The following is a 19,687-nucleotide window of genomic DNA, read 5'->3' on the forward strand; positions in this document are numbered from 1 at the left end:
TACTCCAGCAATGTGGAACATATAGAGTGGTTTCAGTGTCAAAACACAATCCCTACGGTTCCTCACCGTGGCTGGGAAGGATGCACAGTCAGACAGAGTTTGACCTGTCAAATGCACGTGACAAGATTGTAAGCAAGATCTTTTCTCTCTTATTTAGGCTGATTGTGTCATACAGATGGAATATCTATGTAATAAAAGTCCTACTTTTAGACTAAAGGAAAAATAGGACACGGTGACCCTTTTCTATTCTGTGTTTCATTAAACATTGGATTCCATTTCCAGATCGTTAAAATGCAAAACCCCAAACCATCTTCAGTTTTGGATTGTGATGAATATATTATTACACTCACGTAAGTTTCTGTTGATTTTTCCTAAGGGAGAAAATGTGTAGGTAAGTAAGTGGCTCCCATAGCAATCCAATACACTGTGAATTCAAGCATACCAATCATGGCGTCTTAAGTTTCTAGTAACAGACCATTTGCAGGGTGTTTGAAAAGTCAGAAGACATAAGAGAAATCCACGTTATAAAATTATGGTAGTCATACTTTATAAAAATGAATCTCCGCATTTTGTTTTCAAGTATATTTCAGAGGAAGAATAGCTATGTTTCAAATGGCTGTTCCTAGTGTGATGGTACATGCCTTTAATCCTAGCACTTAGGAGGTAGAGGCAGGCTGATCTCTGTGAGTTCAAGGCCAGCCTGCTCTGCATCACAAGATTCAGGCCAGCCAGGACTACACAGTGAGATCCTGTCTCAAATGAATAACCAATCAATCAAATAAAATAAAACAGTAGAGTTAGAGGTTAAACTGAAAAAAAAAAAAGATAAGATGTAATTTGACTTACGTTTCCAGGCTTTTAGATACTCTTGTATTTAATTGTACTTTTTTCAGATTAACAATTAGACTCATCCCATCATATTTAGAGATCTATTGCTAAAAAGGGGCCAGGAGATTAAAGAAAAAACGCTCAGCATATTATTTGAAAATATGACCTAAATATTGTTTAAAACAAATGTATGCCCTATGTCCTTACAGTATGAACACGTTAGTACTTTATCTGTCTCATCAACGGTAAAAATAGAAAAGGTGAATTCATCCTCCCAAAGCTGGGGCGTGGAAGAATGGAGCAAAGGGGGGGGCGGGGTTCAGATAGGCCCTGTCTTTAGTGGCTGTTCTGAGTGATGAAAAGTTGGGTCTTAACATCAGGCCTCTAATGAGTTATAGGCTCCCTGATAGATGAGGATGGATCGGGGACAGGAAGGAATAATATGCCCTCCCGTGCCTCCCGGAACAGTCTTCTTAGTTTTTCCATATTGAGGTTGAGACAAACTTTCCAGGTAGGTGAATTACTGGTTTCCTTTTAGATGCTTCCTTACCCTCAGTGGTAACACAGTAAACTGCAAAACCCCTCTCCTTTCTTTCTGTGTGTGGAGGTAGGTAGGTAGGGTGTGTGGAGGTAGTAGCAGAGGCAGGGGAATGAGGAAAGAGAGGAAAATATCAAAGAGGATCATGGGCCCAGAGCAGAAAACATTCTGGTGCCTGCACAAGAAGAGACAGCCAACTGGCGTGTGTATGTTTGTTTTTCTCCTTTTAGATCCCTTCATTCAGGAACCATCTCCCTGGAGACTGGGGAACAGTGGGAGTCCTAGGGAGTTCTGGCAGCTCTTTGTGCTGAGTTTCTGCAGAAAGAGAATAACATGAGATAAAGGAAATGCCTGTGGCCAGTTCCCAGGCAGAGGCCAGACTTAGGAGAAGAAATGGAAAGATAAGAGGGACCCCTGACCTGAATAAATTGAAGACATTTCCAGATGTACTTCCCTCCCTAACCCTCAGCCTCAGGGAACTAGCATTGCTACCGGGAGAGACACCTGGCCATCTATGGCCCCTCGAGCTATGGGTCAGCAGAGAGACATTCCTCACTCAACGCCCTCACCTTGTTTGGAACCAAACCTCAAAACTCCCAGCCTTAAAGGGGGCTCTTCCCAAACGACTGAGAAGTCCCAGCAGAAACCCTATGCCAGGTCCCAAACCACCTTTTCGCTTCTATCCATGTTGAAGGCAGAGAAGCCCGTGGAGCGGGAAGGACACAACAGTTGTCTCCTGAGCAGCTCTGTGACGGCAAATGTGAAGTAGTCCATCTGCCTTCTAGTGTCCGTGGTCTCATTTATGCCACTGTTTCTGAGAAGAGTGCATTCTGGGTGGCTAACAACAAACTTGTGGTAAATAAACCCGGGCAACATAGACCTCACAGGGCTATTTGACTTGCAGTCATAAGGAATGTCACCTATTGCACGAGGAGACATTTCTTGCGCATCCCGTGCTGTGTGTGGAAGGACTGTGTGTGTGCTTTCAGAAGCTGGGCCACCACATCTGGCTCTGTGATTTGACACCACGAATTGACAGAGCGGAGAATGCTGTAGATTCACAACGTGAAACAGTGACTCCAGTTCTCTTTGTGGGGGGACAGCACACAGGAGGTCATAGTTTGGAGCTAATAGATCTTCAGCGGCCTTTGTAATCCTTGCTTGCTGCTATTATTCTGAAGTCACTGTCTTAATAAGCCACTGCCCTGGAGTATTTGGCTGGTTTCTGGTTAGACTTTAATTTCTTTGATTTGCTTTTGTTGCATTATTTTTAAACTGTTTTCTGTTCCTGCCTACTGATACGGTTTTCCTTTTCTGTTATAATCATGTATTAGAAAATAAAGGCCAGTAAAAACAGAAAGGTCTCTTTTAAGAAATAGTTATTTTTACCAGGAATTTGGGGGTTCCCTTGGTGGGTGCTTAGTCTTGTTCATAAAAGAATTTAAAAGCAGACTGGAAAGAAGTTCAAGGACCCTTTACTGGAGTTTGAGAGAAAAATAACAGGGCAGGCAAGCCATAAATCTCTGCAGCCATCAGGAGAAGAAAGATGGACACAAGGAAGAGAGAAAGCCATGGCTATTATGTTAGGATCCAAGAAACAGGCAGGTTGAGTGTGCTGGCTAGTCTTCTATCAACTTGACACAAGCTCCAATTATCTGAAAGGAGGGAACCTCAATTGAGAAAAGGCCTCCATGAGATCTGGCAGTTGGGCATTTTCTTAATTAGTGATTGATGGGGAGGGCCCAGGCCACTGATGGTCCTGGCTTCTATAAGAAGCAGGCTGAGCAAGACAAGGGGAGCAAGTCAGTGAGCAGCTCCCCTCCGTGCACTCTGCGTCAGCTCCTGCCTCCAGATTCCTGTCCAGTTTGACTTCCTCCAGTGATGGACTCTATACGTGGAAGTGCAAGCCAAATAGACCCTTTCCCCCTACAACGTCGTCGCAGCAAACAGAAACGCTCACTAAGCTATTCAGCAATGGAGACTGGCAGGTAGCTGCACAGTGGGCTTCAGAAAATGTGAAAATGTCTAGAGGGTCGTGCAAAAGGAGGATTTATTAAGAATAGCCCTCCTGAGTCTAGGAGCAGGCTGTAGAAAGCCGAGAGGAAATGCCTCCTCGGCAGCAGATATGGGACTAGCTATGGGAATTGTGTGTCCAAACACTGCCATGCTGGTACTGAACAGTGCGGCCTTTGCTCGGTGTGTTCCGTTCGTTAGATGGAGCCCCGGCAGGCAGGGCTTCTTTCCTACGTCCGATGCCGCAGTCTCCAGGCCCCGGTTGTGACCTTTTCACAAAGGCGCAAAAGCACGAGAGTTTGAGGAGCTCGGCTTGTGCGTTCATGGAGAGCAAACGGCTCAGGTCACTTTCTACTTCCAGTGGGTTCCAATTTGTCATTAAGTTTTATAAAATAGCTAGATTATCACAAAAGTATCATCTGTTTTGTGTGTGGAGGGGCGGCCACGTGGCTGCGAATGTTTCCGAACAGTTACTCATTGACTACAGGCTTCTGTGGGGCGGCGTTCCTATCTATAGCACTTGGAATAGCTCGCTACTAGGAAATGAAAACAGAAACAGAACCTAAGCAAAGTCAGGTGAATCCAGGGATCATTTCAGAAAGCAAGTTGGCTTGTAACTGAATGGAGCCCGGCAGCTCACGGGGCTTTCTGCGTGTTTGATTGATTGATTGATTGATTGATTGATCGATCGATTGTGTAACTGGAGGTTGAACCCGGAGCCTCACGGTAGCCACGTGTCAAAGCAAAACCACAGCTTTGCCCTCAAGGGGAATTCTGAAGGCAAATATTTGTCACCATGGTCTGGGAATACAGATGTAGGTCCAACAAAGATTATGCTTCACTGTGATAGCGGTTTCCCCGTTTTTATAGTTAGAGGACAGAGGGAAGCCATACATTAAGGTATTTTTCACAACACTGCTGAGAACTTTAGGTGGACAGGCTGTAGCAAATGGGGGAAATAACTGCTACGGCTTTAGACATTATCTGATGATATTCTTGGGGACAGGGTTCATGGAAGCTGGTGGCCTATGAATTCAACCCAAAAGGTCTCTCATGATCATCCCAGAGAGGTTAATGGTAGGAATTAGGAATGAGACAGCTTCTTCATTCAACCTAATCAAGGTCACGGGCTCAAGGGAGCCAGGTATCTGCTCGCCCTGGTGATGTAGTAAACTCCGAGAACAATCTGGAAGCTTTATAATAAACTCTAAGGAGTCGATGAATAAAGAGTCTGGAAACAGAAATGAGAAGGGCCCTGACTCATCAAGACGTCAGCCAATCTCTTGTCCTTGTTCTCTGGCCCTAATTCCTTCTGCTGGTTGCTTTTGGCAGGGGGCGGGGCAGGGTGTGGTGTTATTAGCTTATTCTGAGTCTGCAGCCTTTTGCCAGCTCCCTCCACCAATCAGAATCCTCCATCTGCGGCAAATTAACAACCAGGTTCATTGTTCAACTTGGTGCTTCATTTACATATGAGCAGGACCAAATTAGCATATTGCCCAAACTATAGAAGAACCTTGGGTCCAGCTTTCTACCTGGCGGCCCACTTTTGCCCGACCTCCCATCCCAACCCTGCTGCTCTATTTCTCAATTAAACCTCATTCTCTTGCCCTCACACATCCCTCTCAACCCTGAGACTACAGACTCTACTTGACCCAGGGAACCTGCAACATTAAACCTGATAGTGTGCAATGAATGACTGTTAGGAGGGCTGACAATAACCCAGGATAATTTGATTCCAGATTTGTAACATCCCTACTCTGCAGCCACACAGTTCTAATAAGCACCCAGCTTGTAGAATCCTTACCGTAGGTGTGGCTCTTTGTCTGGACGCTTAGCTCACGCAAGCCAAGAGTCTATCACTGAGTCCCTTCCCTTGCTCTCTTTCCACCTTTAAAAAAAAATTTTTTTTTGAGGGGCTGGAGAGATGGCTCAGCGGTTAAGAGCACTGGCTGCTCTTCCAGAGGTCCTGAGTCCAAGTACCAGCAACCACATGGTGGCTCACAACCATCTGTAATGAGATCTGGTGCACTCCTCTGGCATGCGAGCATACATGGAGGCAGAATGTTGTATACATAATAAATAAATAATTCTTTAAAAACAAAATTTGACCCTTGTTTGTCCAGACTGGCCTTGAACTTCTTCTGTAGCCCAGACAGATTACTAACTTGCAATCCTCTCGCCCCAGGTCTCCAGCCCCCAGCACTGCAGTCCTGTGCCACCAGATGGGTTTATTTTGTTTTCAGTAGCACCTAGATATTCTTTTGTTTATCTAACAGAAAGTGTTTGCGGTGTGCAAGATATTGTACAAAACCCCAGGAAGTGGGCATGGGGGGAGTAGAGAATAGCGTCAGTATGATAAAAGATGATTCAAGAAGAACCCCCTAGGAGTTTATAATGGAAAACAGAAGATAGTAAATATTACAAAATACTCACTTGATGGAAACCATGAATAGGGTTCTAACTACAGTAGATAGTAGAAAGAGTACTGGCTCTGTCCCAATCCCAAGCCACTCCCCTGCCTTTTAATGCCTCAGAAAGTTATGTTCACAATCGTGGAGGGTGCTACCATCCTCAAATCAAGAGACTGGAGGATGACTCATGAATCAGGAATAATAGGATCCCTCTGAGCAGGTATTTGACACCTACCATAACATTAATCTGATCTGCAAAGTTGAATTTTCTGATTTTTTTTTCATGCATGGGTCCATTGTGAAGACTCTTAGGAACAGGAGAGTTTGTTGGCTGTAATTTACATGTGTAAATTGAGAGGCCTACATTTCCACAGTTCACTATTTGCCTGGGTTATCTCTAAAACTGTCACAGGTCTAGTGAAAACATTTGTCAATTTCAACCAAGTAGAAAATCTCCTTGGCTCTCCACTCTACTTAGAACAATGCTTCCAGACCTAACTGGACTTGGGTCTGCTCACAGCCTGTGCACAAAAAGAGATAAGCTGCTGTACCTTGGAACTGATGGGAGGGCTGGAGTTGGAAACAAGTTGCACTATGGAGATTTTTGAAACTTAAACAGGCACATTCTGTGCTTGTCTGAAATTGTTATTTGGGTCATGAACCAAACCAAAAAAGAGGTAAGATTTTTCTGAAGTAAATTTATAGTTTACTGAAAGGTGTTAAAATATTTGCATGAGTTGGGTGGTGGTGGCTCACGCCTTGAATCCCAGCACTCGGGAGGCAGAGGGAAGCGGATCTCTGTGAGTTCGAGGCCAGCCTGGTCTACAGAGTAAGGCTCCAAAGCTACAGAGAAACCCTGTCTCAAAAAAAAAAAAAAAAAAAATTACATGAAAGGTTTGTAAAATGTGAGCTATAAGACAAAATACAAAAAAATGTTCTGTTTGAAGATCAGATCAGTGAAAAGAAACCCTGCTCACATAGAGCTTACATTCAAGTGGAGAAAAATGAAGTTAATTAAGCATTTATCATTCGGATGTTGACAGCTGTAGTAGTGATGATGACTCATCACAACAGAGGAAAGTAGAGGGGACCTGGACGCTAAAAATGTTGGTAAGACAGGCAAAGGGGGGGCTCCGTCTTAATAAGAGAGCCTTTCAAAGCCTCCCTTGGTAGGCATCATTAAGTAAATACCCGAAGGAATTGAGAGAATAAGCCATGGTGGTACCTAGGGTACAAACGAATGGGCAGAAAGAATATCAAGCACAGTGGCCCCGAGGCAGGAGCATACCTAGTGAGTTTGAGGCAGGAGAGTGTGCTGGATAGTTTTACGTTAGCTTGAAATGAGTTAAAGTCATCTGAGAGGAGGGACTTCAAACGAAAAAAGAAATGCCTCCATAAGATCCGACTGTAAAGCCTTTACTTATTTAACAGCCAATGTGGGAGGGCCCTGTCCATTGTGGATGGTGCTATCCTTGGGCTGGTGGTGAAGGGTTCTAGAAGAAAGCAGACTGAGCAAGTCAGTAGGCAGCACTCCTCCATGGCTGTTTGAGTTCCTGTCATGTCTTCCTTTCCTGATAAACAGTGATGTGAAAGCCCAAGCCAAATAAACATTTTCCTACCCAACTTGCTTTGGCCATGGTGTTAATGGTGACACACACACACAAATATGTATACACACACACACACACACACACACACATACGTTAGTAACCCTAACTAGGACAGTGGGCATGGGATGGCCCAGCCAAGGGCATTGCTCCTTGGGAAAATGTGTCCACCTTTCTGGTAGATATCACCTGCCCTCCTTAGGGGTAATTTGGGGTCAGGTACACCTTGGTAAGAGAGATAAATAAGGCTGACTTAAATCAATATTGGGCATGAGCAAACACAGGAAGAACAAGTCTGTCCTTGAATCCATGTGTCAGGCGGAGGGAAAAAAAAATCCCCACTTACCATCTCATGCATGCAAACCCTTGTGTATATATGCGTAAAACTATGGAACGTGTGGCTTTCGCACGCACAGATCAGAGTTATGTAACAGCCCATCTGTCAATCAGCATAAGGACATACCCCATTCCCACCCCAGGAAATCAACTCCTCCAGACTGAGCTCATTAAAAGAACCTAAAAAAGAACTCCCGGCTCCCGAGCCGCATGTTCGCTCAAGCCTGTTCTCATGCTGTGGAGTGCCTCTCTGTGTTGGCTCCTACTTCTCCTAAATCCATACTTTCATTTCTGCATGCCTCATCCAGCTTGTTGTCTGAACCCAAAGACCCTGGACCTAGCATCACTGGCCATTCTGAAACCCACTGTAGGAACAGATGCCAGCAACAAAAGACAGGTGGGGCGGGGCGGGGGGATTAAAACACAGTGGGCAAATGGGAGTTCTGAGGCAAGCAGGGTCCGAAAACACGGGGAAGACTGTGTGAGTTTCTATAGGGACTTTGGCTTTAGACAGCGTAGAGTGAGTAGCCATGCTACAAGGTTCTAACGTGAGTTTTAAGGGAATGGCTGTGAATGTTAAAGAATGAGCTTTGGGGGGAGAAGAGTGAGACCTGAGAGACCATTTAGGAGGCTAATGCTGTCGCTGGCGAAGACGATGGAGGTGAGGAAAAATGACCAGACTTGATATATTTTGAAAATAAAGTCAACCATCCACGTGGATTCTTTTCTTTCTGCCCCTCACATCTGTGAACCTAGATGCTTCTGCATCAGGCTTTAAGTCGCAGGAAGACTCAGTAAAGATTTCATGGATAAAGGACTAAGCACTGTGTCTTCTACCAGGAGAGAAGACTTTGGGAGAATTGCCTTGGGGTGAGGAAAGGGTTGAAGTTCACTGCTGGACATGATGGCTTATGATAATTCATTCAGTGTCTACTAGATAGATTTCCAAATCAGAAGTTCAGCGGAGAAGTCCAGCTAGATATACACATTAGGGAATCACCAGCATCAGGATGGCAGTTAGAGTCACACAATGAGAGGAGAGCACCAAGAAAGAGAAACGAGAAGAGGGTCCACACGGAGAACATTTAGGTGTTATAGAGATGAAGCCTAGGATGGTGACAATGCCTGTAGACCTAATATACAAGAAGCTGAGGGAGGAGGATCACCATGAGTTCAAGGCCAGCCTGAACTGCAAAGCAAGAGCTTGTCTCAGCAGATAACCCCCCATACACACACACACACACACACACACACACAGAGAGAGAGAGAGAGAGGAGAGAGAGAGAGAGAGAGAGAGAGAGAGAGAGAGAGAACCAGAAAAACCAATTGAGTAGTTCAGAGAAAGATAGGAGATAGGAAAACCAGATGAGATACCCTGGACGTAGATGCTGGACTCTGGTAGTACAGCTCATAGACCAAATAAGACAAAATGTAAGAACTACATATTGGGTTTAGCCATAGAGTGCGGGCCAGAGATTTTGACTGAGCACTGGGGAAGTGGTAGGGCAGATCCTGTAGCTCACAGCTGTGGGAGCAGGGGAGGGAAACTGCAAGCCGTTAGCAAAAACTCCTCCAGGAGTTTTCCTAGGATGGAAACGGGAAGAACCGAGGAATAGAAGAAAGACGGGTCGCGCTGTTTGGATCTTGGAGGCTGATGAGAACGACAGAGGCTGACGAAAAGGATCTGGTGGAAAGAGAAGCCCATGGTGCAAAGCAAAGGAGAACTGCTAGCGAAGCGCTCTCGAATAACTGAAGAGTGAAGGTCTAAGCCGCATTCAGAGCAGTTGGCGTCTGCTAAATTTATTCCCAGTAACCAGCAAGCTGAGTTTGGCTATACCCTGTCGGTGGGTGGTGGTGATGTTAGTGCCAGCTTGTTGAATTCTCTTCTGATTGTTTCCATTCTCCTGGGGAAACAGGAAACAGCTACCAGCCTACCCTGGAGCTGGAGGTTTGAAGAGAGAAGGAAAGGGGTGGGTAGCGTAGGAGAGTAGAAACGGAGCATGAATCACAAGCTCTAATAGTAACCTTGAGGGTTAGGACTATTGATTTGTATGATGTCCTGTGGTTCGCGAAGTATTAGGTTATCTGAAATAAGTCTACCTGGAGGAAGCGAGGGCAAAAATCATTGGCTCCAGCTTAGAGGTGAAATTGTACTCTTAAGAGACAACCGTGATTGCCAAATTCACATAATTGGTGCAGCTTGCCCTAGATCTTTTGAAACTCGGTTTACTTAGTTGCTTCTGTGCTGCCCAGGGGCCGTCCATAGTATAGGATAAGAAGAGAAAATTACTGAGGATTGGACAATAGTGATCTCAGGATGCATCTGACTTGCCCAAACCACTGGAAGGACTCAGGATTTTCAGGTGAAGAACAATAGGAAAGACATGCTGGACAGGAAGGGTTAAAAAGAAAACTTGTAAGGAAGTGTACTTGTCAGTGTTTCATGGAGTAACAGAATTTATAGAATGAACCTCTTCCTCTAAATATATATAGGAAGGGGATTTATTAGATTGACTTACAGGATGTGGTCCAGCTAATCCAACAGTAACTGGCTATGAACAGTAAATCCAAGAGTCCAGTCATTGCAAGTCGCAAGGCTGGATGTCTCGGCTGGTCAGTTATGCTGCCATCCAGAAGAAGTAGGCTCTAATGCCAGCAAAGGGACACACCTGCCACAAGGTGAGACCAAGCAAGCAAAGAGCTTTCTTCTTCCATGTCCTTATATGGGCATCCAACAGAAGGTGTGGCCCAGATTAGGTCCGGATTAAAGGTGTCCTCTTACCTCAAAGACCAGGGTTAGAAGTAGATCTTCCCACTTCAAATGAAGCAGAAATCTCTCACAGGTTTGCCCTCTCTTTTTGAGTTTTAGTTAATTCCGGATGTACTCAAGTTGATAAACCCGATCCTGAATAGCCATCCCAGGAATGTTTGCAGTGTAAGCAGGCAGACTCGGTTGATACAGGAGAGAGAGAGTGGTGGGGGCGGGTGAAACTGAATATCTAGATTTCTAGTTTATGCTGGATACAGAATCTCTAATAATCACAGTCCAAATCTCTGCATGGCAACACCTGACTGTGTATGTATGTATGTATGTATGTATGTATGTGTGTATGTCTTGCTATGTAGCTCAGACTGGCCTTGAGCCCACAATCCTTTTACCTTTGCCTCCCAAATGGTGGAACTACAGGCCAGTGCACAGATTCCTGACACCTAGGAAGAAATGTCTGAAATGTGAGGTCCCACCAGGATGCCCATACAGCAAAGAAAGGCATGAGGCTTGTCTAGAGAGGACAGGCTAAAAGCAGGCATCTGTGCAGAGGTAAGAAGTGAAGGTGGGGGAAAGCTGGAGGGAGGCAGAAAGAGGGCTCAAGAGCAACTTGTTGGGGATGTCCATGGAAGTATCACAGCAATGATCTGAGGTGGAGGAACCAAAACTGTAGATCCGTGCCGGTCAAAGGGCAGGGCATGGGTGTTCTGTTAGATCAGAGTCTGCAGAGAATCAAGGGCTAACGAATAATGGAAAAAACCAAAGGTGTTTTCTAGGGCCAAGCTCTTCCTATTTATCGATTTGATACATTTTAATTTTTATTACCGTTTTATTTATTATTTTGTGTGTGTAGGCACATGCCACTATGAGGTGAAAGGACATCAGCTTGCAAGAATCAGTTCTCTTCCATTATTTGGGTCCTGGTCACTGACTGGTTGGCTTTCCAGCACCTTTACCTGCTGAGTCATCTTACCAGCCCCTGACTTAACAAATGTTTATTGAGAATCTGGACATTATCCTGGCCAATGGAAGTGGACCAAATGAAGATACTAGCCTCATGGAGCTTGTATTCTGCTTAAAAGCATAGAATCCACATGGATATCCATTGTGGTTAATGCTCCAATGGGAAATGGTTCAGGTCCGTGAGTAGAGAGTAGGAGTCAGAGAGCCTTCTCTGAGATGGCAGCATTTAAAAAGAGTCAAAGAGGAAGTGAGCAGGCAAGGCAACTGTCAGGGAAGCGCATTCCAGGTGGAGAAGAATCCAAGAGCAAGGCTGGGTCTGGCATATCTCCATGAATGTCCAAAGAGCTAGGTTACTGGTTGGAGAGCAAGTTGGGTGGAAGGGCGGGAGACAGGGACCAGACGACAACAACCAGACAGGCTAAACTGACTTCTGATGTCAGTCTGAGAGTGAGGGGCATGCAGAGTTTGCAACTAGGCAGTGATGTGGTATTACTCCTGCTTTAGAAGGACCAAGTGACCGCGAGAGTGGGCCAGGGAGGAAGGACGTCACAAATACCAGCAGGTAGTGGGGGTGGGGCAGGGGTGCGCTGTGGCACTGAAGTGACGGGATGCTCAGGAGAGGGAGGAATGTGTAAGGAAGTAGTGGATGATGCTGGAGGAAATAAATAACCAATAAATATCGGAGAGTGAGATTCTAAAGATGCCATGATGAGGGGGAGGCGCAGGCTGTTACAGGGCAGTAAAGCCGTCTCCACTCAGGGGTCGTTTCGAAGTGCTGAAGCATGGAAATCCCCTGGCCTTCCTCTCCATTATTTTTGTTTTGCTCTTGCAGGTCCATGTGGCATGGCTGCCGGGGAGTGAGTTGTGAATGCTGAAAGCAAGTCCTTTGGGAGAAGAAACCTGGTTGTGTGTTTCTATTTCATGACAGCAAATAGGACGTCTGCGGACCTAGGCACAGGTCTAGAAAGCAGGGCCTCTTGCCTCCTTCTCCTCAGCCGCAACATCATGTTTTCCTGGACCTGGAGTTGGGGTGTAGGGGTGCCCGCTCTTGTTCCTCGTTCATCTTCATCACACTGGGTAGGTTGGTCCTTCTGGCTCTCCAGTGTGCACAGTGGCATGGAGTCAGTACTCTCCAAGTCCTGCCTGGGTCATTGGAGGGCTCTTCTAAAAATTCCCAGGGCTCTCCTTGTTTATCAGGTTGAAGTGCATCTTGTCATTTCAGACCCAGCAAAGATGTCATAGCTTATCTTTAAACATAAAACTATCTTCTTTTCTTCTCATGCTTTTGACTATATTGTTCCCTCAGACCCTGTCCCCCATCTGCCCCAGCCCTTTGAAACCCCACCCAATATTCAAGACCCATTTCTCTCTCTCTCTCTCTCTCTCTCTCTCTCTCTCTCTCTCTCTCTCTCTCTCTCTCTCTCTCTCTCTCTCTCTCTCTTGGTTTGTTTTTGTTTTTCCAAGACAGGGTTTCTCTGTGTATCCTTAGCTGTCTCGGAAATCACTCTGTAGACCAGGCTGGCCTCATGCTCACAGAGATCTGCCTTTCTCTGCCTCCCAAGTGCTGGGATTAAAGGTGTACACCACCACCACCCAGCTCGATAAGACCCATTTGGAATATCACTTTTCCATTAAGGGTTTCAAGAGAGGTCCTCTTCCTTAAAATGCCATTACAGCAGGCACATTCTAGTGGAGCTTGCTAGACGCATTGTTGGGGTTATCTGTATGCTTAACTGATTCTCTCCTCCCTCCTGACAATAATCTGGAGCTGAACAAGAGCAAATTTCTTTTCCTCTTTTTTTTTTTATTTTGTATCTTCTGAGGACCTCAGTACAAGGCCTTGAACACTGAATTGGATTACTTTGTAAACAAAAGACAAAAGAATTCTGAGAAAAATGTGCCTGTGGGAAGAGCTTTAAGCCAGCATTCACAAAACTTGGAATGCCCTGCCCAGATAAGCAGAGGGACAGCCAAGGAGATAGAGGCGTGGTGGGCAGCAAAGCCCCAGCACTGAAGAATGTGCCAACCTAGGGGCAGGATGACAAGGTCATCCGATCTCCGTGTGGCCCTGCTCCCTGGACCAGGGTCCTCCAGCTTATAGAAGTTACGGGTGCTGTGGTCTCATTCACGTTCAGACTCTTGCCTTAAGCTCTTATAGAAGGCTTGGGGAACCCTCTCACTGGTAGATTTTCCCAGGAAGTCATGCAATCACAGACCAACTGGCCTCGATATTCTCCAGACCTCTGACCACCAGGCAAGCTCTGCCTCTCTCCCTTTAGTTTATTTTGGATGTTTAATCACCAAGAAATCAGCCCAAATCTGTGAACAGTACCTAACTGTCAAAATCATTCATGATTCCCAGCCTCTTCAGCTGTAGTAAGTGAAAAGGGCCTCTCCAAAGACCGATGTCAGCTGCGCCCTTCTAGATGCAGGGCAGAACCAAGGGCGCACAGGTTTTCAACATCACGGCCCTGCGGGTTCTTGCTCAGAGGCTTGTCATATGACCTGGAATCTGAATTTTATTTTATCCTGTAGCTCATGTTCGCCTGCCTCAGAGTTTCTGTGTTGGTAAGGATGACCTTGAACTTCCTTTGTTTGGCCTCCCACTTCTGGAACGTTGAGATTATAGGTGGGAGCCACCACACCTGACTTCTGAAGTGGTGCCCTGAGTGCAAGGACAGCCCCCTATCAACTGAACTGCAGCCCTGGGTCTGAACCTTATCACACCTCCTGGGCGGTTCCTATGCAGCCTTAAGGCCCTGTTGTAATTTCTCCCCTCACAGATAGACTCTATCAGAGACCATAACACCTTGTCGCCCACTCCCTGGTGATTCTACTAATATCAATAAAGGATATTGTCCTTTCACTGAGTACTGACTTCCTGTAGTTCCCCAATACCCTTTGAGGCTGGTGTTGTCGATGAGCCACCCCATTTTACAGGAGGAGAGTTCCTGCACAGGAGGCAGGAACTTGTTTAAGGTCTCACTGTCAATTAATGAACCAGAATTTGTACTCCAGTTTCTTGTGTCCTGATTCTGCCATGTGTTCACTGAAAAAGAAAGGTCTCCCCTACACACACACACACACACAAATAAGTATAGTGGGGCTGGAAGGGATGGTTCTAGCTTGATATTGCTTGCTGTTACCTAAAAGAAATGAGTACACAAAGGTAGACATTAACTTTTTTCCTACAAGGTTTATAAGCTTTGTAATGATTGGTCGAAACTTTAAAACTTTATTTATGAAAGGGCTCAAACAAAGAAAATAAGAAAGAACAGAATAATTCAATTACCCTAAAATTAAACTGGAATAACCAAATTTATGTAATAGAAAAATCTATTTATTCAATACCCAGATTCAACAGCAATCACAATTGTGCTGTATTTGCTTTATTTGGCTTCTTTCTCCCTCTTCCTCTTCATTATCTTGCTGAAGCTTGACTTTTGAATATGTTAAATCCCAGACATCATGTCCTCTCCTCTCTGCCTACTTCCGGATGTCTTGTAAAAAACCATCTTTGTGTTAAAGGAAAGGGCTCCTTAAGTCACAGAACAGCAGAAGCACAGCAGATGTGCCCGGTCACCCTGGCCAGTCTAAAAGGTGAACTCTGGCAGCAGATATGGGTTCTCAATCATGCTGACTGGCAAACACATTTGTGCTCCTCCCTTTGTCCTTTGACATAACTGAGTGTTGATTCAATCCAGTTGCCGTCTATCAGCTGCTCTTGGATGCCACCTTGCCTGCTCTGAAACAGTCAGAAAATGAAGTATGCAAACTAGCTTCCAGACCACAGGTAGGGCCGCTCCTAATGCCCTCCCCACAGAAAGATGCAGAATATCTATCCCTGCTGCCATCAGTCTGGGGCACAATGATGCGCACGGAGGGAGGCAGCCACGTCTCTAGCATATACCAGGCATTACTGGCCATTACTTGGGTGACCATATGTATAATATCTGCTTCATGCTAGGGTGGTCCCTGGTCACACTAGGTGAGCAGTACTCTGATTCTACTTCTACAGAGGGAAGGAGGGTATGAGGACAAGGCTCATACTGTTCATCAAATCTGTCTTCCCTTCACGGTACCAACTGACGGACCTACCGTACCATAAAATCAAAAGCAAGAGCCACAAACCCCAAATCAGGCAGGTTTGTCTATAAGGTTCATCCTGTACTGCTTCGTGGAAAGCCCGGTGTGCTCCTCCTACCTTCCTGCCTACCCTGGCAACGCAGTCTCGCGAGACTCCAGAATTAGACTGGTAGTCTTCTGAGTGCATTCTCCTTATCCATTGTTCAATATGAGGCAGGTGTAGAAGCCGTGATTTTGGCTTAAGTCACCCTCAATTCTATTTTTGGTAGACTATAGCATATATGAAACTCAAGTGATTTGGGGAAGCAGCGGTACCCAAACCTTGGCAAACATGTTCACAGACACCTACTATTTCTCGCTTTCAACTCAAGAAACGGATACTGGACTGCTTAGTAGCTACATGAGGGCTTTGGTCTTAGATTCTGCCACCAACGTGCTGATATTTGATACCTATTGACTCACCTAATTAAATTCTTCTCTCGCAGGATCACGTCCCTGTTCCATGTGGGTGACTAGGGACTGAGGTAGCCAGTGCTACAGTTAGCTTGCTGCTCAGAGGGAACTGATGTCATTTGACCCCGTCCCACAAGCCCTTAAACTGAAAACAAACCACGACTTGCTTTATAGAGCAAAGGTTTTGTCCTTATGATGCTAGAATCAATGCTGAAACAAAAATCAGTTGCTTAGTTGCTCAGTTTTTGCAAAAGATCCTTTGGCTCGGATTCCTGTCTCATGGAAAATGACAGGTGCTACTTGTTAAATTCATGTTCTTTTGAACTGGAATAGAGATTGGATGAGACCAAATGAGGTGCTTAGGATGCAAAATGAAGGCGGCACTCACTCTCAGGGCAGACAGCGATCACACTCCCCCCTCATACAGTCAGGAAAACGAGTGCTTCCTTAACTTCTCAACTTTTGCCTCAGACAGAGGGTGGCTTAGGGTCAGCTGAGGACAAAATTTTGATCATCCTATGACTCTGGAGTGTCTCATAGCCCAAGTCTAGGAGATTCCAATTCAGTACGGTTGGGGTGCGGTTCGGGCATGGTTCCACGTAAGCTTCATCTCTTAAATATGCAGTTAGATTTGGGAGCCATTGGTGTCGTGTTTAGAATACCACAACTGGAAGGTGATTGACTGCTCTCCTATGATTTCTGATGCTGTGATGGGAAAAGGATAAAAGTAACCAAAACAAACTTGGGGGAGGGAAGGGGTTTATTTGGCTTATATGTGGCAGTTCGTTACCAGGGAAGCCAAGGCAGGAACGAAACAGAGACCACAAAGAAATTCTGCTTGCTGACTTGCATGGCTACTTTTCTTATAGAACACAGGCATCCTTGCCAAGGGAGAACACCACACAGAGTTGGTGGGGGCCTCCTACACCAATTAGCAAGTAAGACAATATCCCTCAGACATGCCCACAGACCAGTCTGATGGAGGCAATTCCTCAGTTGAGGCTCTGTCTTTCCAGGAGACTCTAGTTGACAAAAGATTATCCAGAGCAGCGAATCTCCCTGGAATTAGGTACTTCCAGATCGAATTCTGTATATAGGATTGTCCTTCCTTATAAGTAAAATAAAATCCCTGAATATTGGCTTATACAATTAGAGTTTTATTTCTGAACCCTAGATGTCCTTCGCGGTAGGTAACAGTGAAAATCTCTGTATTCTCTTAGACTTTCCTCTGCTGTTTGTTTCTCGTCTTCACGTGACGGCTGTTTCCAGGGCTCATCTACCTTCGAGAGCCTCAGAAAGAAGCAGATGTGTATGGTCAGCTGTCTCGGATCTCAGCCGTTTTGTGTCAAGAAAGGGAAAGTAAGTCTTGCCACAACTGCTTTTTCCTAGACAACCTCTCATAAACCTCACTGGTTAAAAGCCATGTGACCACCTGTGGACTTAAGGGAGCCTGGGAAAACAAGGAGCAAGTTCCCCACAGTGGGCTAGGCTCTTCCCAGGCTGTTAGAGGCATTGGAATTCCCTAGAGGGCTTGTTAAAGCAGAGATAACTGGGCTCCACGTGCCAATTTAGTAATCCTAGGTTAGGACCAAGAATTCATGTTATGTGACATTCATTCTGTGTGTTGCTATTGATCTTAAGAACCACTGACTTCAACTAATGCCTTCCACCGTGTGGATTACTAACATTTGGGAGGCACAGGGAAGGAGTAGGAGGTGAGAGAGTTTCCTGTAGCCCAGGCTGGCCTTGAACACCTGAGCTCTCCGTTTTACCTCCTGAGTACTGGGATTACAGGCATGCCCCTCCACACCTGGCTTCTGGGGTGTGTAATATGCTTGTCTGGATTGCCAGCCCACAAATAATGACACGGAGACTTATTATTAATTATGAAAGCTAGGCCTTAGCTTAGGCTTGGCCCACTAGCTTTTACAACTTAAATTGGCCCATTTATATTAATCTATATTTGTCTCATGGCTTTTTATCTTTTTTTTACTCTGTATGCCCATCTGTCATCGCCGCCCCCCCCTTTGTTGGTATCTTCTATGTGTCTAGATTCTTCCTCCACTTCCTTTCTCTACCCAGAAATCCCACCTGTGCCTCTCGCCTAGCTATTGGCTGTTCATCTTTTTATGACACCTATTTTTCTCCTTTGAGACAGAGTCTCTCTCTACATAACTCAATGTCTCATAACTCACTATGTGGACCAGGCCGGCCTGAGTGATGGGATTAAAGTGTCCACCACCAGCCAACTTATTTCTTTCTAAACATTGGGAGTGGGATCCTCTTGCTTGCTTAACAAGCCCTTAACAGATCAAGCCATCTCCCTAGCCCCCGGAGAACACCTTTAAAGGTACAGACTTCCCGGGTCTTATTACTAAATGTTCTGCTTTAATTCTTTTATGAAGTTCAAGCATCCTTATTATCAAGCGTGACTTTAAGTGTAGCAGGAAATGGAGCCATTCGTTTAGGCGAACCACAGCCCTTTCTCCGGAGCTGGAATGAAGGTTCTCTGAGTAAGAGGGAAGAAAGAAAGTAAGGGGCCATACATTCCGACTGTGATATCCAGACCTGTCTGCATTTTTGGAACACTTGGGAATCCTTAAGAATTCCCAGGTACTGGGTACGTCCCAGACTATTAATTCACCAAGGTTGACATTAGGGCCTGAGCAACCGGTTCTGATGCACCCCAGATGTCTAATAATCAGGCGAGTTTGGAGAACCCCGAGTTAATAGAAGATTGCCGTGAAAATGATGACGTTTGAGAACCGTTTGCAGAGGGAGGTGTGGAGGAATGCTGTTGGGGTGGGACCGGGGCCTGATTTATTGAATTCCAGCTTTCAAAGATGTGAGAAAAATCCAGTAAGAATGCCGCTGTCTCTGAACTGAAGAGCAGCGAGAAGGAAATGGGATTAGTGGGGTCAGAGCCCTTGGGTTAGATGCAAAAAAAAAATGTCCCAGCTGCAAATTGTAGCAAAGAGACCTGGTGTGGTGAGGACCAAGTTGCACAATCCTGTCATTGAAGAGCAGTAAAAAAAAAAAAATACTATAGATTTCCATCTGTTTAGAAGGCTCTAATGCCATTCTTTATAGAGGCGAAGAGGTGCCTGGAGTGACCTGTCTAGTTTTCCTTGAAAATTTTTTATTTTACCCCTTGTCTCATTTCATGCCTCAACTTAAAAGGCAGACCTCTGTATTAACAATTCAGAGAAAACATAACCCCTGCCTGCCTATCTGCTTGCATGGATAAAATATCTGACAGCTGGTAATAGGTTGCGATGCCTCCAGCACAGACTGCTTGGATCTCTAAAAGGCTATTTTGAGCATCTCGACAACAAGCACACTGCCAAATAGAGAGGGCCATTCACATTTCATTTAAATAGGTTTCTGTATCGAAAATGTTAATACCATATTAAGGATGATTCACCATAGTGTCTGAACTCTGCTACACATACACACACACACACACACACACCACAGAATTTTCATGATGTATAGGAATATAGCTACGTCTAAACTGTTTTCTTTTATGCATGAAAATGGTTATTGGGAATAGGGCCTGTCCCCTGAAATGTCTTTATTATTCTTCTTCAAAGCTGGTAATAGATTCGCTCTGACCACACCTAATCATTTTTACCAGTGGTGCGCACTAGCCCACGTGCAAGGGTTTCAGTGCAGAGGAAAAAGT

The sequence above is a fragment of the Arvicola amphibius genome, chromosome 11 (genome assembly GCF_903992535.2).
Source record: "Arvicola amphibius chromosome 11, mArvAmp1.2, whole genome shotgun sequence".
Lineage (NCBI taxonomy): Eukaryota > Metazoa > Chordata > Mammalia > Rodentia > Cricetidae > Arvicola > Arvicola amphibius.